Source organism: Glandiceps talaboti, chromosome 1 (genome assembly GCF_964340395.1).
Source record: "Glandiceps talaboti chromosome 1, keGlaTala1.1, whole genome shotgun sequence".
In the NCBI taxonomy this organism is placed as follows: Eukaryota; Metazoa; Hemichordata; class Enteropneusta; family Spengelidae; genus Glandiceps; species Glandiceps talaboti.
This window is the reverse complement of record NC_135549.1, coordinates 24,854,648-24,877,921: the sequence shown is the minus strand read 5'-3', so window position 1 is coordinate 24,877,921 and position 23,274 is coordinate 24,854,648.

Genomic DNA, 23,274 nt, shown 5'->3' with positions numbered 1-23,274 from the left:
ACTGTAAACTACAATGAACAGCATTTGATTTCAACGATTGAGAATCACGAAAGTGTGAAGTAAGTGGATTATATTGTTCAATCAAATAGAATTGTAAATGATTATAATTTATGGTGGCCCATAGAGGTCAAATAGAAATGGTGTACATAACTTTTATATAAGCGATTCTTGTGGCCAATACTTTAAATTCTTCAAAAATAGATTATAAATCGTCAATAAAAATATCGATCTAAAAAGCAACAGATGTATCGTAAACGATGAAAGAAATCACAACAGACGAAAATACGAAGACGTCACATCTCTTTTTTGTAAAAGTCTGACAATGTGAACAACCGGATTATATTCATTCGCGGACTCCATCGTGTTAGATACTTATATAATTTATGGAAACTTACAAAACATTAGTTTCAAACAATACGATACAATACAATACAATACAATATAATGCAATACTGTACAATACAATACAATACAATACAATACAATACAATACAATACAATACAATACAATACAATACAATACAATGCAATACAATAAAACTATTAATCCTCATCAGGAAATGTTAGTGTCTGTCTTGAAACAATTTAAGCAAGTAAATAAAAACAATACAAACAAGTACATAAAAGCAAGACTTTTACAATCAAAATAGTATTTACCAACATAATCAGGATAAAAGAACAACTCGTAAAGCGTAAGCTTTAAAACTAAGTGGCCACAGCTAAACATGTGAGCATGTAGGGCGACAGTCGAGGTCTGGCTGTCTGTCTATCTGTTGTTGTGTAATTTAGTTACTGCTGTGGTTAATGATTGCTTATAGCGTGTTGTTCTGGTACGTTAGAGCCAGAGTCTGTCGCTTCTATCTATTCATCGACTGTCAAGTTCTGGCCTGAGTGAATGTGTATCGTCAGGTAATATCGTTCCCAGTCTGACCATAATGTGTCTGTGGTATATCTTTTTTTTACCCACCACCCTTCCAGCTTTTGTGCTGATTTTGTCAAGTTTGTCTTTGTCTTGTATAAAACATTTGTAGTAGATTTATGCTAATATGAAAAGATCACAGTTTTCTGAAGCAGTACAATCGACTATGAAGTTTTTTTGACAATGGCATGTGTGGTATGTTACCATGAAAGCTTACCATCGAGAGTAATCCCTAAATACGCAGATGTTCCATCCCTATCGACAACTTCACCCTTGATCACAATATCTTCGTACATAGACGGCTTTCTTCTAAAACCGATAACCATTTGCTTGTTTTACCTGCATTAAGTTCTAGATAGTTCCGGTCACACCAGTTTGAAAATGTACTTATTTCTTGTCTGAACGTTGGGTATTGGTATCGAGGTCATGTACATGGTTATTTTAGCTATGATGTCAGTAACTACACAACACGAGGTTTGTGGTCTGTGTGTACAATATTTGTGGAGGAATTCTTACAAAATATTGACGCCTTGCTTCAGGTGTATCAATATTTAACATTGCTGTGAAAGCTGTGAAGGTAAGTAATCCTAAGGGCTCTTTTCTGAATATTCTCAACGATGGCCAAGAGTATATTTATCTGTAACCCCTCGCCAATAGCCACCTTGCCACACTACGCTAGTAAAGTCGAGGCATGATCGTACCTATGAGATATAAATTAACTTTAGACCATATCCTCATTGGCACCGTATCTACTCAAAACAGGAAGAGGCCTAGACGCTTTACTACTCCTTTCATCAATTGAAATCTCAATTTCAAATTACTAGCTATTCTAAAACCCAGACAATTATGAAAATAAGTCATCTCCAAGACTGTTTCGTCTATTATTAACAGGCGGAAGATTTACAACGGACTTTGAAAAACGTAACCTCAATTCAGTGCACTTCTTAGGGTTTAATTGCATATTTTTCTTGTAGTCTATTCATTAATTTTTATAGAGGTCTGACTGTAGGTGGACGTCATTTTCCATTAACATGAATACCAACATGGAGGCAAGTTTGTACTCTGGGGCAGGCAAACTTTTATATGTTGCCATTTTTCTCAAAAGGGACTTATTCAAGACAATCGTTTTATATTCTGTATGTAAGACAGTGAACAACCCATCTAAGAATATCTGGATTGATGTTTAGGTTCAATACTTTTAAATTATGTGACAGATGCATTCATAAAAAATAATTTGCATATTAAGGTTTACAAAAAGATATTCAGCAAACCATGTCATATATGTATCAGTATATGTAAAATGTCTATGCTGGAGTAACCAGTGCACAGAACATATGTATGTAGAGTGATAAATACACAATATCAAGCAAGATACTCAGGAGCAACTGTTAGTCGCCTGATGATCGCAACAGAATGAAAGACTGTGTAACGACACCTTAATATCGTCCTTGATATTGTGTTTTATATGTATATATGTATTATGTATATGTATATATATATATATATATATATATATATATATATATATATATATATATTTATATATATATATATATATCTATATATATTTATATATATATATATATATATAACTTGGTGAGTATCAATCTGCTAAGACAGTGCTCTATACCGCAGTGGCAGAGCGCAATAGTTTTGGTAGTACTGGAACTCTTTCTTGGTTGTAACTCGGAATTTCACGCATTGCGCGATCATCAGACAACTGCGGTTGATCGCGTAATGCTAGTTACAACCAAGAAAGAGTTCCAGTGCTACCAAAACTATATATATATATATATATATATATATATATATATATATATATATATATATATATATATATATATATATATATATATATATTCTCCATCAGTTCATGACGAAGTCATTGTATTTTAAGAGGATGACACGTTTTATAAGAAGTGAATATTCAACCGTTTGATGATGGGAATTAATTTAATATTATAGATTTAAATCGTAAATTCATAGAAAGTCATTAGCCAACTGAACTTGAAACTCTCTTCGATGAGGACAGACACTTTTTTCACCAATTCATTCACACATATCAAATACAAATGTGTACAATATATTGTATCCATTTATTTTAGTTATTTGACAATGTCAGATAAATTATTGTTTTAACCTTGCACTGCCTGCAACTTGGACCATGTTTGGCATCAAACAACCAACTATATATATTCGCTAAAATAGGTGAGTTACTTATAAAGAGGGCATTATATATGTTGATTAGTGGTCGATATTTTTTTTTACAGTAGTAGGTTTTTGTCTTGAGTTGAGTTGAGTGAGTGTTTGGTTTGAATCTGTAACCTGTTTATAATTTAGTTTGAGTTAACGTTGTCGCTATACTCATATATGTAGCGCTCGTGAAATTCAACATCAACGTACTAGCTAGATCACGTTAATCACCACGCTGCACGCATCACGGCTCGTCCCGTGAATGATCACAATTTGAGTGTATATATTCAACATGTTCTGGTCGACGGAGGCATTGTGTGGGATGTGTGCGGTAAAATACGAATCATGTAAGTTTTGCTATAGTGTTTTGAGAAAAGCTACACAGTAAAGTAGCTGATTTAAAACATCTCATTGTGTACAATATTGAGAAGTGAATAATTGTATCTAACAGCCCATTTTAAAAAGCATAGTCACACTGCAGCTCGTGCAGCTTGAACTATGTTTTATGTAAAATGATTTCATTTGTGCTTCAGTGTCCATGGCAATTTACATTTATCTTTAAGGAATAATAAATACATTTGAATTAGTTATGTCTGCAACGGATCTTGTGCGAGTCGATAGGCCAAATACTTAGTAATGATATTGCTAACTAATTGTGCTAATAATAAGCCTACACTATTTAGATTCTTGTGATAATGGACGCCTTCGCTCATTGACGAATGAATGAATGAATAAATTATTGAGATATAGGTATTGAAGGGTTATATCATTTTATCATATTATGAAATTGGTCTGAAGTTTCGGTTTCATTATTTTAGCGGTAATCGGAGGGATGCCTTTGTCTTGAAAATGTACTATGCAGATACCTAGAAATAATGTGACGTAATTGTAATTGCTTAGCACATACGCCAATTACAAATCCCAAGGCCGTTCAGATCCTAATAAATTGTGCAATGGAGATTACACAAAGGACACAATCAAATGAATTCGTAACCATATGTCTCCATTAGGTTATCATATTGGATTATAACGGGAAGTACCACTACATCAATAGAGATTATAGTTGTGAATTGTTCTACGCTTCATTTGGTGACGGTTATCAACACTCTTCTGTGGTGTCTCATCACCCCTAGCTAGGACATTATAACTGTCAAATCTATTGGAGTTTATATAGTGAACACTGAAACTAATATCTCACTGAGTGTGAACACATCTATACAATCATCTGCAACATCGATTGTAAAGAATCGTAGAAAACTGAATGCTTGAATGGACAGCTGTATTCATATCAGGTCGTTATGAATATCATTTCAATTGTATATGAACAGGTTCATCATCGATGATTTTCATCATAATTACCTTATTCGTATTTCGCGAACTATTATTCAATTCGCTTTGTGCTCTTGTCTGCTGTTAACGCGGGTATCATCACAGTTGCCCTCGAAGGTTGCCTTTCTCCGATGAAGCGCTGTACATATCTCTTCGTAGGTTTCTACAACTCTCGAAGAATGTCACACATGTAAGTCATCAACCTAGCTTTGCGACTATGCTGAAGTAGATGTACCCACTTCTCATTGAGGAGTTGTCCAAAAGCCTGATGAATTCACCGGGAAGTAGTATTCGTTCGAATAGTTTACAGCGCGCTGCATTGCATTGTATAGTATAGTACAAATACACGATATTAATATTCAAGTCATGTGACCATAATTATCGACCTTTAAAGTCACACGCAATGTGTTCATCATTATGCAAGACACACATCTAGTTTGATTGCTATACATTTTATACATTTAGCTTTAGTAATGTTTGGATAATGCTTGCTATCACATTTAAATCCTCGAAAAGTCGCTGGCACCGTGTTTTTCATAACTAAGGGAAACATATATAATTATATATTATACATATGTATGTATGTATGTATGTATGTATGTATGTATGTATGTACGTACGAACGAACGTATGTATGTATGTATGTATGTATGTATGTATGTATGTATGTATGTATGTATGTATGTGTGTATGTATGTGTGTATTTATTTATTTATTTATTTATTTATTTATTTATTTATTTATTTATTTATTTATTTATTTGTGCCTGTGAGTGTGCGAATGTTATAGAATATACAACCCGAAGTGGAATATAGTACAGTTAGTCCTTCGAAAGTCTTACACTTCCTGGGGACACCTATATTTTCAATCTAAAATACAATTTTTAAAGACTATATCGTCGGGTTTAAACAAGTGTAGCTCGAATATATTTAAATAAAGGTCAGTAAAATGACGTACCCTTTTAAAAGTAGTTCAATGCGAACGTACGTACCTAGTGTTTTTTTTTCTAAATATAGAATGAAAATGACACCCATTCTTTTGTTTAGTGGCATTTGTTCTTGACTTTTATCATACCGATGGAAAACTGAAACCTTAAATTAGTAAATTGACACTTATTACGATCCTCATCTTTTTAAGTATCTTTACTCAATTGCAAGTAAACGGGGTTAACTTTCCCCCAAGGTATAGGTAACTGTCAACGGCACACGATTTACTGGCTTTGCGTACCTTGGTCGTACGCACGCTCCAGGTTTATAATTATGTGTGAGATAAATTATTTTCATAGACATATAAACCTTTTGGAGTCGAAACTATAATCTGATATGATATCTAGAACCTAAATACAACTATACCATCACATGCATTCAGGAGGTCTTACCACTACAGTTGATAAGAATGACACATACACAATGTATCTTTAACTCAATGGTCAACACAATGCAGGAATTACATGTATTCATATGGTTTGGAAAGGTATTTTCCTTAGAATTGCTCACGTCAATTGCATATTAATTGGTAAAGTCGATCCACATAACAAGGTTTTATAAATATGTGTTTTTCTAACTTGTTGGCATTTGGTTAATACATTTTATTATATATATATATATATATATATATATATATATATATATATATATATATATATATATATATATATATATATATACATACATACACACACTCGGCACTCTTTGTTTGTAAAAATGACGACAGCAATAATTACAAGAATATGTAAAATCAATAACCACCGTTTCAATGCAGACATTCGTCTTTGCCTTGCAAGTTACACCTTCCTATATTCTTTAATTTTTATGTTTGGAATAAAGTTATGCTCACACCTATATATTAAGATACATAATTTACTAGTTAACAAAGTACGAGTACAGAATATTGATGGCAAATGAGAAGACAGATTTGTCTCCACGTAATATATTTTCATCGAGTGATAAAATGATGCTACATTTACAAATGTCTTCAACTGTGACGATTATCTCAATACACTATATATCATTTATTTACCATACTTCCCTGTAATCTTAATTAGTAAGCTATCACAAATGAAAAGTGTTCGATACATTCGTCGATTCAAACGGTTATATGAAACGACGAGAGGTTTGATAACCGAGTGCTTCCGATTACGATCAATTTTAGAATAGGTGGGAAGGCAGAATTCATATATATATATATATATAGTTTTGGTAGTATTGGAACTCTTTCTTGGTTGTAACTCGGAGTTTCACGCATAGTGCGATCATCAGACAACTCTGAGGCCTACTCTCTGGTATATATATATATATATATATATATATATATATATATATATATATATATATATATATATATATATATATATATAATTGACTGGATGTAGATAAAACCACATAAAAGTGCTCAATACGGGTAGTAGAGCGAATTATATACAGGTTTTGAAAATTTGAACCAAATTATATGCTATAGACCCTACAGAACTGTTTCGTGAGATGCGTAGTCCTCACTCATCACCCCTGATGAGTGAGGACTACGCACCTCACGAAACAGTTCTGTAGGGTCTATAGCATATAATTTGGTTCAAATTTTCAAAACCTGTATATATATATATATATATATATATATATATATATATATATATATATATATATATATATATATATATATATATATATATATTATAATGTGAGTGTCTAGTTTAGGTAATTATGTTTTCCATTGCTTTCCATATGGTCTCTCTGTTATTGGTTTCTTCCCATCAGATGTACAGCCATAACAGATTGGAAGAACAGTATTGTATTGTCTTTGTAACTTGATGTCAGTTTTCGCATCCACTATTTTCCTCCGAGACTTTTCGCGATTTTGTTTTCTCGAATACGTAAAAAAAATGGATAGGGGCGGAAGTTAAAAACTAGGTGGGATCGGGTAACCCAAGCCAAATATTTATTTTTCTTAGGCGTAAGTTAGATATAGCAAAAGTGAAAGCATTTTTAAAAAAATTTCTTTTCACATTTGACATGTTTTAAGTCCACAGTAAGACGCACCGGATCGTATGAGCATGAATGGTTAACTCTCTGGTTGCGGCATCCTCTTTGAAATTATCACTAGTCGCTAAGGTTTCATTTCTCATAGCATTTTTCAATTATGTCATGCCTGTCTGTTATATATTTCGACTGTTTATTATAATAATATAAAAGACGACGATTTCGAATGTGTTCGCTAGAAATAATTAGGCCTCTTATTTCATGTCATTAACACATAGTTGTCAAGACAAACCAATCCTAAAGAATGTACACTTACAGTTAGAATTGTTACTTTTCGTCGTTATATAGTGTTAAGCTGTGATAGATTTCCATATGTTTGGCACGTTCATGTCGATGTATTGCAATTATAGGAGAGACGGCAAATGCATTGAGTATTGTGTGCGGACATTGCTGTGATATATATTCAAATGCATTAAAAGCTTTAACTTAAGCTGGAGTTGATTTTTGTCATATTGTTCTATAATCCTGGTCTGTGAATATAATCTAGACAAATGTGTAAGAAACAAATTATTTGAGGTAATCGGAATTTTCTTCTTGTAATTTTGATTCCCAATGTAACGTTTCATTGAATCATATGCTATACTTTGGCATTGCAATATACCTGGCTGAGGTCTTGTTCCAGCGGAAGTTGCAGCATTGTTCATACAGCTATGTTTAGACCTTCCTGGCGTTTTTGATTAATTACTTCTTTATCGTTCCATGTGGTTCGGTTTTCCCAGCAAGGTATTACACGGTATTAACCAAGTATTCCGTGTAACAATAGCGCACAGGTGGCATTAGTCTCTTAATAGAGACACATTCTCACGGCATATGTTTGACGCCGTTATGGTAATACCGATGACTTGCTGTACAAATATACTGATGTAGATATCTTTGCGCTCTTCTATCACAGCAATGTCCTTACGCAATATGCTAAATATATTCGTCTGGTCTGAACTTATACATGATCGATAGTACAATGCAAGAAACATAACAAACGAGAAACAAGTCAACACTGCATGACAAAAATTATAAATACATTGAGATATTACCAAAAGTAATGTGTAATATATGTTAACAGGACATTAAAAGAGAAGATGCAAAAGGGAATATTGAACAACCTGTGCCAAATAAAAGAATACGACAACAATATATTTCTAAAACAGTCATGAAACAATTAAATCATGGTAAAGTAAATGATCGATGATGAAGAAAGCTCAGAAAGATAAACCAATTTGAAAAATCAGTCAATCAATCAGACTCAGAGGCGCTGTACAGTTATATATTGAAAACTTTGCCGAATAAATATGTTTTCAGGTTCTTTTTCAATTCATTGACTGGTTGTTCGTCGAAGCTCCAGCGGCAATTTGAGTAGTAAGAAAGCACGGCCATCAAAGGAATTAAGTCTGTCATCGGGTTCAAACAAATAAATATTTGTTCGATGACCTAAGTGTTCGGAGATTAGGCTTCTCGCGGATAGTGTATAGGACTAGAAAGTTCAAATATGGGGTAAAAGCGAGAATTGCACATCAACCAATCTTAATTACCATACAGATGACAAGCATACGAAGAAAACTATCAAGCTATCACTATTTGTTGGAAAACAGATACAATCTTTTGCACTTATGTTACATTCTGATATATGATACATTCATCGAAACTTGGATTTGTATGCTACAAAGGGGTGAGTAAAAAAGCAGAGACATGGCAATAGTAATACTGCAAAAGCTGATCAACACAAACAACTAAACATAGCCCTCTGAACAAAATTACTTCCGCTGGCGCAAAACGCCAAGGCAAACATATAGAATATTCTACGTATAGTACTCGCGTTAACAAAGCGTTGCAAATAGAATCGAAACTAATCCTTCTGGAAATTATTTGCTAATACATCAAATTACATGTTGATAAATTGGATCTGATCATGTATGTAGACAGCAGGATGCCTCACAGATTTAATCAACAACATGGACATTTTAACTCTATAGTACGAACGAAGATAAACCAGTTTATGCATAACAGTGTCTGGACATAAAATTCATGCATTTGTCTTGTCTGCACTTACAGTAGACCGACTTAACTGTATAAAATCATTAAAAACTAGAGACTAGAATCAACGAGTAATGACCATGGCACGAAGACAAACGCTCAAACCATTCCCAAGATAACAACAAAAATAAGCCATGTTAACAAATGTGTGTCACAGTTGTGTTTCGTTTTGTGATTTACAATACTGTGTTCATTTGTTGTGTTCATAAAATATTCATTTCGATTTCTATGTACATTCATCATGTCATCTGGACTCATCTGCTAACTTCTCCTCATCCAATCACATCCATCTTCAAAATCTAATATCCAATCATTTCCTTCTACATATCTTTCATCAAATGATGTTTCCCTTATAAACATGCGCGGCAGGTTAGTTAAGGCAGCAGTGCAGACGTGGCCAGTACGGCTACACAAGTGTAACTTTTGTGTATATACTTGCAGACCTGCAGAATAAAGGTACTTTCTAGACATCCTACAAGTTCAGAGACTCATATTTGTAAACCCACCCTGACACATGGCATATATTCAACCTGCTGAAATCGGACAAACAATAACGGTGTGTACAAAAACCATTCAGTCCAGCGAACAGGACAGTGATATCCTATATCATAATAGAGCTGAAAAGAATCAACAAAACAAAAAATAACTCCCCTCACAAAAACGAGCATTACGTACATGATCGAGGAAAGTTCGACAGACTAAGGAGATACATGAACAGCGTAAATAGCCTAACACGTTCATAGCCTGTTCAGAACAATGTCATTGACGCTCATTAGCAATAGTACAGAAGTCTTAAGACAATTGTAACGTTATTGAACCATGAGGACGAAAAATAATCCAGTGACTGATGAATACATTTTCGAAGATGAATCGTACGTACAGTTTCAGTATAAGAGTATAAGCTAATGAGTTTTCAAATGAACAGTTAGTCAACATTTGAACACATTAAAATACATGCCATTTAGCAGTACTAGAGTGTTTGTCACCTCATGAGAAAGAGACCATGTGTTCCATCACAGTGGATAGAGCTCTACAATATGCTATGTACAATTATGACACGTTTACTCACAAATTACGCAGACGATTACGACTACACAATCTAGATGAGGCTGCTGAAATGTACTTGTAAGTAGGTATCCAGATGCCTTACGAACATTGAAGACAATACGACACAGCGAGCTTAATTTTGCGTATTCCAATGCAATATTAATGTATGTGAGCCTTTTAAAAAAATAATTAACTAGAATGAAAAGCTGTAACTTGAAGGCATTATATGTCACAGTTCTTAAAGGTCTTTCTGACATTCATTAATGGAAAAAAAATAAGTTTTTAATTTTTATATTTCAATACGGTTCATTGCCTATGGAACCATTAACTACTTATTCCCAATACCATCGAGTCTATTTTCAGACAGTGAAGCTTGATAGGTCTTACAATATGTTAACAAAAAACCCAAGAAATTGATTTTGAATTGATTCCCAAGTTGATTATCTCGTAGGACAAACGATCCGTTATACTTGTCACATCTATTAAATAAGTGCAGTGCGCATAAACGTCGAGGGGAGGGAGTTGTTATTAATGCAATTTATCGTAATGATAGGCAATTGCCGTCGTAAGTATATAGTTCACCGACGGATATTTGTTTTTGTTTTTTTGTGATTTTCGTTACGTGCACAAAGATTGATATCTATGTTATCTCCAAGATTTACATTTCAGATTTCCAGTGAAAAAACCCAGTAAAAATATAGTTATTCGTTGTGAAAGTACATCATCAGTAGAATGCAATAAGTTCATTAGGCTTAACAATAAAGCGTCCACACTGGAAAATATGGTATATAAACTCTTCAAAGGGAAGTATCTTTTCTTAGGTTTACATTTATTGATAAATTCCTTACTAGCAAACTAAATTTACCAAAAATGATTCTTCTAGGTCGGAGAGAGTCATGTACAATTGACCCGGGGGGGGGGGGGGGGTATTGTAAGTCTAAAGTATTTCCTCATAAAAGGAGACAGTCTGTACATAAGATGGTCATGTTGTTACGTGAGTAGAAACTATGTTCAATTGACTCTGTGGTGCGTGGTGTGACAAAAGGTAGATATTTTTGTATGCAATCTTAGTGGGTTCAACCTGTTTAGTTTGCTGTTGATATACAGGATATTGTGAAGGAATTTAAACAGGAATTATCTAGTCCTGCTATATGTTGACATATTTAGCACTAACTTGTACATTTTCCTCAAAGTTGAGTTTCTCCTCTCTCTTTCATTGTCTATTATGAGTAAGTTCTTTCTATGAGCTCATTGTTAATACTTTTATAGTGCCCACAGGTGAAACAATACCTCATAACGCACGACATATCTTATCCACTGTATGTACGCTAAGTGTCTCAGGGTTTCTGGTATAGATGATTATATCCCTATCAATTTTAATCTATGGACAGTACACAGAGGGAATTTATACAGGCAATATTCCTCCTAGTAACTCTGTAATAATCTAGACCCCTCACTTACAGAGTAAGATGTAGCTAAAAACGCAGACGGTTTAATGTTTTATGACATTCCTATCTTAATGTTTTGTCACTTATCCAATGATATGTATTTTATTAATTACTACTTTACAGGGCCTCTTTTTTTTATTTGGGTATTGCAACTGTATAGAACGCCATCTATTACTATTGATACTATCTCAACATAAATAATAAATATATCTTGAAGGGTTAACTGATATTTAAATACGTCGACATGTATCGCTCTTGAAACAACATCCCTTGATACTTAATATAAAAAATGAGGTAATTACTATTTACGAGTTTGTCGGCAGGCACCTTGCTGTGCATTTCTTGAGTTACAACATTAAGTACTTGTTGCCTGTTTGCGTTTTAGGAACCTACTTACGCGGTTGTATGGAAGTCTTATCACATACGTCTTTGCTATCGTAATTTAAAAAAAAATATGAATCAAGTCTGTACACTCTTATCCTAATTTCTATTTCAAAATCGCAGATTATTGCATGTGGAAAGTTATACTTAAAAACCTGAACCCCATGCGACAACAGTCTTATCAGAATATACATTTCAGCGAATGGTTAGATAGAAATATTATTGCTACGTTTCGTGTCTGTCTAGACATACAATTTTATTAATATTAATTGCTGCGCTAATGGCTCCAAAGAACTCTTTCTAGCATTAGTAAACGTCATCTCCTGGCTTGTCTGCTACATTTTCATTCTTCAGCTATACAAGTATCGTGACAGTTCTCGTTAAATCGTGAATATTCTGACATTATAAAACCAGCGCACTAAACAGCAAAAAAGAGAGAATCATTTACACTATGACAGTTACTGAGATAATAGTATGTCAGGCTAAAAATGAAAAGACGATAAAATGTACAACTGCTAGTAAGAATTTTGTTTAGCCAGACGATAAAATGTGGCAATGCTTTTAAGAATGATATGCACGTTGTAGAAAAGACGCCAATTTTTCAACTTCCAATTCCCTAAAAAACGATGGCTAAAAGGCACAAAGCCCATTACATGAAAATGTTACACAATAATATAATAAATTAAGTCGAATGATGATACTTTATACATGAAATCATGATGAAAAAAGACGACTGTTCTCAACTTTGACTATTTACTCTACTGTAAGACGTAATGCCTGTCAATATATCACTGCTTATCTAGATGGCATTCACTGCACGTATTTGACCAGATATGAATAGAAGTTTACCATAATGGGAGATGTTGTAGCTCACTTTCCGACATGGTGTTATTTAACTATTTCGTGACAATTTTCAACTTGTTATCAATACAATCACTATAAATGATATGTTGTTTCCATTACACATAAACTCCAGATGAATAAATCATCTCTATAACACGTCACAATCTTGAAATAGTGGTGTATAAAATTGACAGATTTTGTAATTGCACATAGAAAATTGGGTCCTTTCGTGCAGTAAAAGTCTAGTGATGCATAAACATTTACATTTGCTTTTATCTTTTATCTCTGTCTTCTGCGAAAACACACACGATCGTGGTCGTTCACGTTTGTAATTTTGAAAGTAATGAATTTAAAATGTCCTTAATGTTAATGGCACGATATGACAGCTCTTTAGACCAGATATTTACACACAACCGAATCCCTAGTCTATGGAAAACACACTCACATAAGTAGCGTTATGGGAGTTTTCACCCAAAACAGAATATTTTTGATAACGAACCAAGCAGCTTTTTCTGATCCTGTATGCATTTGCCATACATGCAAGGCAGTTAAGAATTGTGATTTTTTATGACTTAAATTGACTGCCTGTTTATGTTGACCTCTATGTCCGATGATTTAATTTGCAATTTGTCTGTAATAGTCAGAATAATGAGTGAGTGTATTGCATATAAATGCACACATAGATGCATGAGCCTTACACACACAGACACAGACAGACAGACAGACAGACAGACAGACAGACAGACAGACAGACAGACAAACTCACACACACTCTATATATATGTGTCTGTGTCTGTGTCTCTGTGTCTAGGTGCCAGTGTGTTACCTATGTTGATATGAAAACAATTGATATATTTTTTTTTAAACTTTAGGCTGCTAAATTTTATTAGATTTATAGAATTCTATTTTCTTTTCAAGAATATTATGAGTCACAAGATGAAGGTCGTAAAATGTCAAACGGATGTTCAATATATGTTATCGAGTAATACTGCATAAACCGGCTCCCTGTAGCGTAGTGGTTAGCGCACAGGATTAGCAGTCACGGGTTCGAATCCCACTGGAATCAGGGGATTTTTCTGTGACCGACCCAAACCCAGGGTGAGTGTTCTACAGACTGGATGGGTAGGTTGTATCACTCAGCCGCGTCTCACTCACAAGACGAGTGCGAATTTGGGGGACTCCTCGAAAAGTCGGGGACGATTATTCACATGGAGCCCACAGGTGCTATGTTTGCCGGGCTGGATGACTTTGGGATAACCTGTGGACTGACTGGGAAAGCATTGACAGTTCCACAGCAACGTGATATAGAGCGTGCAGTATAGCCCTGTCACGTAGTCCCAAACCCGAATGGATCTCTGTAGCATTTGTGTTTGTTTGTTTGTTTGTTTGTTTGTTTGTGTGTATTTGTCTGCATAACAGAAAATCGCTGGGAGGAATTCCCAGCACAAAAATTAAAAAAGAAATACTGCATACACATCTAGATCGACCACTTTATCCGAAGGTCCGTCCATTATTCAATTGTAGTATACCAACTCCATGTTATTGACAATTCAGCCTAATGGAAAACCAATTATTTACTGCTGTCAGCCTATGGATATTTGGATTGTCAGTTGTCGTGTTTAAAATCTAATGGACTTTACTTCTTTCTATTTTGTTAGCTGGAGGTGTACATATTATCATACTAGTAGCCCGCAGTCACATGTGCACCAACTGGTAACAAGAGACCTTTAATAGCCGAGCAAATATCATATCTTTTAAATATCACATCTTTTAAAACGCTGTGACAAAACCGTTTGTGACAACACTTAGTATATTAGAATACATGTATTACATATATACTCATATAAATGTAAGTGTACTGTACATACATATATACAGTACAAATTCCATTAATGAAGTAAAAATTGAGGAAAGACGACACGTGTGGGCGTTACAACTATGTTACCTGAATTCTAGTTGCTCTGACCAGCTGACGGTAACAGCAATTTATGTATAAAAGCCGTTGTATCAATGTATGATTCTCAGTGCTTTACAAATTTTGATCCCTAAGTTGATGATCCATAGACAGAAACTGTAAGTTAATTTCATCATTAGGTTGAAAGGCCAACATTTGAAATTTAATGTTTAACATCTTTCCTCAAGGAAAATCTAGGTACACATCTTGATGACACGTGATTTCTATCTATTTTACGGTACAGTCTCTTTGCTGCTTCTATTAGTAGTACTAATACAACAGTGAAGTATTACTGCTGGCATTTTCCTTTGTTGGATCAAAGTGCATAATCTTAATATCAGTAAAGCTTCTAAAAAGCTGGTAACATGCCCGAATGCATTGGAAGTTGATAATTGTTCATTGGACAATGTATATTCATGAGTTTCAGTTCCACAATTTGCACCTGCACCTGCATTTAAGACGGTTTTAAAGAAACCCCCATAACTCGTTAATGGTTACAAAGAGAGACTATTCACTAAAACAGTCCTTAGTATTAGTATTTTATGTTATTGATGTAGAAGTAAATTTCAGGCAGTCTCATATCACCGAACAATTTGTAGACCCACAGAGGAAACTTAACACTACTACCCGTAGGCAAGGCATGCAGGTGGAATAGTGCTCATGAACGAGACATGATGGCTATTGAATAACGATTGCTGGATTTATTCAAAATTTGTTATACTAACAAACCGTTATATGTCGTAATATATATGCAAACAAATTTCCAATCCGATATTCTCATTTATTGTATAGTTATGGTTATATCACTGGACATTACTTCCGGGAATGTCTATCAATATTACACTGTGAATGGCGCATTGGAAAACAAAACTGACGGCATCCGTAATATCCTGTTGAACGAAGCTCGAGATGCTGAATAAACAATTAATTCATCCTCGATCAATAAATTGTGTTATGTTGTCATTACTGCTTGATTTTTCATCATTGTCGGACTAGGCATACAAAGACAACAATCATAAAATTAATTGGAATATTGCAAGAATTATTAATTGAGTTCTATGGCAATGTGTTTGCAAAAAAAAGCAAAGAGAGTGAGTCTGGCTCATGTTGAATTTGACTACACAAACAGTAAATATTAAAAGAGCCATGACGAGAGATTGACATCTCGTTCTATAACTGACGTATATAGTAAAAGTAGCCTGTAGAGTATTGGTATCAAAATTAGTGTAAATACATTATATTACTAATTACTTTTCAGTTTACAGAATGTAATATTTCTCAGTTTTTGCAAAAGGTATACGATGTCATAACTATTTCCTTTAATTATCATTCATATGACTGTGCATTAGACCTAAAACTCTGAACTGCATGACACGGTAATTAATGATTAAGCATTGGCGACAACTTGTAGAAGAACGTACTTGATTGAGTTTTATTAAATTACATCAAACTCGTGAACATGTGTTTGCTTAGTAAAGCAGGGACGGACACACTCTCTAACCGAACGGAATATATAATCAATTTTACTTTCTTACACCCGTATCCCTCAAGCTTTAAGGTAAATACTCCTTGCGAACCTTTCGATGGCTGGAATTCATGCATGTAAAATAAAATATACAGACCTTGTAATTTTCCGAATGCAGCTTCTCCGCCCGTCGCGCTACACGATATACTGACTCTTTATGTGACAACTATCTACGCTAATGCAACGTGACGTCATTTATGTTAATATGCTTAGTCCAGATTTACAATTATAACTATTACTATCCTTAACCAACCAGTAGTAATGACGTTTTGTCTGACATTACCGTTTACGAAATCATTTTGCAGAAAAGACAAGAAATATTCGCCTCACTCTAGATTGTATACTCACGTTTTGGCCTAAAACAGTTGTCTGTTAGTCTAGCAATTGCAATGTCTGGTTGTGGATATCATTATTAATTCACAAACCAATTTAAATCACCGTACCAGTTACAATTGTATGTTTTAAAAAAAGTACATTATGGCATATAAATACACGTACCATTTGCTGTACATAATGACCCGACGTCCAGGGACGGTGTCAGCTTGCGCAAGCTATCGTTGGTATAAGACTCGATTTAGTAACAAGCCCAATCTATCATATTTTTTAAAAATCAATATTGTATGCATAAGATTCACTCCAAAAGTCGTATTGTTACCCACTGCCTCAACATATTTTTTTACTATGGTGCATGGTGTCTATGACTAATTGACGCTTCAGAGACCATGTCAACTATTGACACAATCAGAAACAACAAAATGTTATTAACACAGGTGAGGTGATCAGAAATATGTCATCTATCTCTCCTTGTTAGCTAATGTTCGTATATATGAACGTCAAACGTGTTAAAATGTTGCTTTTGACTAAATTAAATTTCCCTCTTATGCATGTGTTTTATGTTAGACGTTCAGTATCTTTACAATTGATATGAGACCAGTAAGCCTGAAACAGAATATCAACTGGCTCGTCAACAATCTTACAAGTATTGCTACACTTGTCTGATGACACACAACAACCTTGCTAGCATCTTTACAGTTGCTTTGCTTGAGTTGCCATTATCATGAAGTTAGTGTAGAACATTAGGGAATCAGTTAGAGTTAAAGAATATACACTTCACTGTAAATATCGAACATTGCAAACCAGAGTACCTTAATTCAGAATAAATCACTTACTGAAGTTAAATCTGTTAAGATAACGGTATTACATGGAATTAAATGTAGCAAATTAAGAACGTTATTAAGATCATATGTCAAGTCAGAAACAGAAGTGTAGTAATTGGACTAGTAAAACGTCTACCATGCAAGTAGATGAAATGTAGCGATGCTAGTAAGATATTTGTTCAGTCAGACGATGGAATGTAGCATTATAAATATTGATACCTTTGTGGAGCCAGACGACATTTTTTTTAGATTTTACTTGTACTTGTGCCATCATTTTCATTTGATTTGACATAAATTATAAACGTACTCAGGGTGCTACAATCTGTTGAAGTGTTATTAAAATTATTATCAAAACTGCATACTCTATTCGAAATAATAAGTTGTTACTCGCTGTCACACTTGATTGGATCGAAAGAAGTTCATTAATTGAATATTTTGTAGTCAGGAAACGCGAATACTATATCCTCTTTTTAGTAGGTGACGCCGATTACTGTGTATTTATCGCATCTACTATATATATAGAAGAAATGTTGTGCATGCGAACTAACAAGGATTATTAACGCAGTCACACTCTGAATTGAGAGAGATAACATATGTACCCAAGTGACTGATATTGTCTAATCGAAAAGCATGACCCGGATACATTGGACAAACTTAACTGGCAGAGCTGTTGATTTGTACAGCCATAGACGTAATTGTGTGCCCAGTGGATTAATCAAATCTGTGATACGATATAATGAAGCCAGAATGGAACCTAGCAGTAGAAATAATAAAGTAGTGTGTAACGGTGTGTGTGTGTGTGTGTGTGTGTGTGTGTGTGTGTGTTTGTTTGTCTGTGTTTGTATTATATGGATTGGTTGAAATTAGCGTATACTTACTTATTATAGGTACTACATGTTGCCACTTTGTGATAATATATCTTTTGTATCTTTAGAATTTAGCTAAGTTGTGAGACACGACTAATTCATTTGTATTACATGATATAGAAGTACTCTTGATATAGAAGTACTCTTCCTGCGCAAGAGGGTGCATAACAATTAATGTAATCTAACATACTCAATATTCTTGGTACACTAAAATGCGAAACATTAGCTACTGGTACATGGTTTGTTAGGTTTACCCTAATCCGTCCGTGAAGTTGACGTCATTAACTAATTGGAACATATTGTCCTCATATGTGATTAACAACCTTATAAATCGTGTGAAAAAACTGCGTTTTCCCCTTTTGCGTTAAACAGATAACATGATACGTACAATTGTCCATAAGATATAAATATCCGAAAAGTAAGCCCTGTTACGACATGTAGGACACATTCTGCCCTATAAGGTTTGGATATTGTATATTCAATGTAATGCATTATATGAAAATTGTAATTCTTGTCAAATGTTTGGAACTATTATTATAAGTTGAAATGCTAGCATGTGTTGAATGTACGCCAAATGAATCTTAAGAGCTACTGGAACCCCGGCCATTAATCCATTACGAAAACCACTGAAGCATGCAGACAGGCGAACAAATCAAGATGCAAAACTATGATGATGACACATTTATATCTCAACGTAAATCAAACTACACTTAGACAATAAATCACAATTTCACATACGTCATATATGACAAAACACTTTTCTAGAAAGGTAACCGATCAAATTTTAATAGAAAAACTTTCTCAGAAAGTAGTTGAGGTTAGCATTAATCTTGCCGAACGGTGGCTTATTTCAATATTGAACAAGTGTATTTAATTGACTCATTTACTGATAATCAATACTAATAGTATTACTATAATATGCTAATATATTTGCTACTTTCAGCTATGAATAGTTTCAATGCATTTTTACCTTAATACGAAGATTACAACTTTGAGAAAATGTATTCCCCACGCTTTGCTAGACGATATGTGCCGTCGGCAAACCAGTAACGAAATACATATTTGTTGAGTGTTAGTCATCCAATAAATATGCGTTAACGTGTTCTGAATAATTTACTTTGTACGTACAGTTACACATCACAAGTTAGAACAAAAGGGGTGTCGCTAATTAATTAAGTTGATACGAGGACAACATGTGGTAATGGTGGACAATTCGATTCATAATAATGTAGTCAATTATAAATATAGAATCTTAAGAAAATAAGAGACTAATAATGCAATGTCCATATAATATTATATAAAGTAATGATGTTATTGGCATTGTTGAGATATCAACGGACATCTTATGTGCCCTCAAGTAGTATATCGATATCTTAGGGACTCTTACCTTTGGGAAATGTTCAAACGGTGCCGTCAAACCTTTCCAGTATGAGTTGAGTAGGCTAGACAAAGAAGTTGAACCTTTCAACCAAGACTGCAATGACCAAAATGAAAACAAATTGATATGTTTGGTTCATTCCGTTTTGGCCAGCAAGCATGAATTATTGAAGTCTTCGACACTGTAAATGTCGACTGAAAATGACTTTTAGTCTTGGATTGATCGATTGTTTTTATAGCCTTTATGGGATTTAGATTGATATTAATACTCCAAACTTAACTTTGGCAAATAAACCGTACATCTATGGAATTCAAATATATCTGAGACGCGCAAGAATTACACAATTACGCAAAATTGTCCATTGAGCGTATTGTGTGGTTAATATTACCTTTTTTGGAATGATTGATCGCTGTATAAAGAGTTAGCTGTTACCCTACTTACATAGTATTCCAATCACGGAATCTCATACAAAACATAGTTTTGAATGCTATGTTTAGTAATGACGTTATAATGTGCACTCGTTATATTACGACCGAATCATAATATTTCTGCGTAAGAACGTTTGTGCCATCAACTCGAATATTTATATCAGGTCACTTCAGGAGATATAAATTGATAAAATCTATAAATGTAGTGTTATCACTTCTGTTTTCAATGTCCAATTTTCTGTGTCCAATTTTAATGTTGCTGCGTTCCTTTACATGCTCTTGGAAACAAATAAGAAATATCTCATCGGCGTCATGTCATAATAAAGGCTGCATGCCTTCATTAATATCCGGGGAACTTATTATGACATCTAAGAAGTATTTAAGGATGACATGATTCGCCAACACATTTGATTTTGATTTTCGACATTTCGCATTGCTTCGGAACTCTCTATTGGATAAATCACGCTTACCACAATCAATTAAATGTTGTAAGTTTATGTGACGTAGCCAACAATTAATATAGTACCTCACTGAGATGTGCATTTTTAGACATCATGATGCCATAGGCATTTCTATCAAGGCAACTATCTCTCACGAAATACTCGTATATTCACTTTGACAATGTAACAAGTCAATAACACAATTACTCGTCAGTTCCCTTGGTGCTATTGCATTGATATATATCCACCAAGGGTATATTGGCAAAGTTTTAATCAATAACAAACTACCAACGGAAATCGGTAATCAATAGCTGAACTTCATCATTATTGTACACGTAGACTGTAAATGTACAGTGCGTTTATAATATTCAATCCACGAACAGTACTGTTCTTATAATACTTACTCTTCGAAAGACTGCACCTACCAAACGGCAAAAAAAACATAAAGCGTATGATCTAAGCTTGCTTTCATCATCTGTTCCGTCTTTACCATAAATCTTGCTCTAGACAGTGTAAAACACACTCTCCCTACGTGATTTATTTGCATGGGGTTTCGAGGTTCAGTGTGGAGCATAAATATAATATGCATTGAGAGAATATACTACAGGGGGTTATTACATTGCATTCCAAGTCCGGTGATTTTTACTGCTGTTTCTGATGTTTGTATACATCACGGTAATGTCAACAGGTCATAAATGCAAACTCATTTCCTCAACACATGTTTCTCATGGTCAAGTAAATCTACCATTCAATCTCTTTTGAATTTGTTTTCATACTATTTTCCTGCATGCAGTGTAATAGCATTTTTATGACAATGGCCAGGGTAATAATTGGTAAGTAAGAAGGATTTCCAGAACTCCAAATTCCTCTCAATTCTCATCACTTACACAATCACTGAAGCTCCCGCGTGGTTGACAGTTCCGAGCAGGTTTAATTTGTGATCCAAAAGTAATCAGTATGTGATGACTACCCATCTATCAATGGACATCTCCAAATGATCAAGATAAGAATAGCGCTGGAAACCTTATAGCTTGTATGCCCTCACGTAGTTCATTTGGGTAAATGGACATCGCGCGTATTTGCTTCTTCTTTTACTCATCACGATGAGTTGATTTGTTGAAGTTATACAAAATGTATTGGGTTATGTTGTCATTTTCTAAATGTTACTTCAATCAGGTACAACTGTTTCATTACATTCGGATTTTTTGAATCTTCTGATTGTATTCCCTCTAACAAAACGTGAATAAATCTCAAAATGTTATATGATGTAATTCAAGCTCCCCAATGTGTAAATTTGACATTAAAATGTTCATTAACACGGCATAGCCTCTAAATCAATCGTAATGATTGTATATTAACGCCTTCAGTCTGACACTTGTATTGATACACTGCAATGATCTGAGGTTTAGTACTTTTTAAGAATAAATCATGAGATGAAAAACTATAATGAGAGCCGTCAGTATTTACGAGGGGGAGGGTTGGGGGAATGAGGGCCACATTTTACAATTCAGGTGGGGGGGGGGCGACGTATTTTCGATAATATGATTAGGCTAAGGAGAGAGATATGTTTTACTTTGACTCATTCTGCTAGCTAACTTCCCCCTTATAACTACTGTAGGCACCCTATTACATATCATCGAGATCGAATTATACAATCATTTCAGATCATATGCTAAAGTTTGACTGTACTAGCTGAATACAATTGTAGAAATGTGGAGGTTCCCTTTGAGTTTTGTAGGCTAACAATTATAATGTTGTAAACAAGTAGTGTAATGACAAAAGACCGCATGCAACCATATAGACCCTCCACGTGGAGGGTCTATGATGCAACTAATCAATACTGCTGTTAGATAGTATATGATTGATATAAATTATGCTGTTAGATAAAAGCAGATCTAGACTTTCGTAGTTACTGTACGGGTAATATATAGATATGTACTGCAGTCATATATGATGCAGTAATTTATCGCAGAAACAAGACTCTGTCAGATATTGATCGTTATATATGAGGTTGCAAATCGGTTTTACCTGATTCGAGGCATAGCCATGGGCTTCATCATACAAATATAATGGCTATGCTACAACCTGAGATATGGGAATTACATTTGTATTCATGCGTGATATACTAAGGACATGTTAGTTTATTTATGGGACTGCTTCGTCTAATACTTTGGATACGTATTGTTTGAAGAATCTGTAGCAAAACACACAATACAGATAATACATGTCATTCATCGAAATGCATCCACAAAAGCAAGTTGTAGATCATTAGCAAAAATATTCCATTTATTTAGAAAGAGACGTCA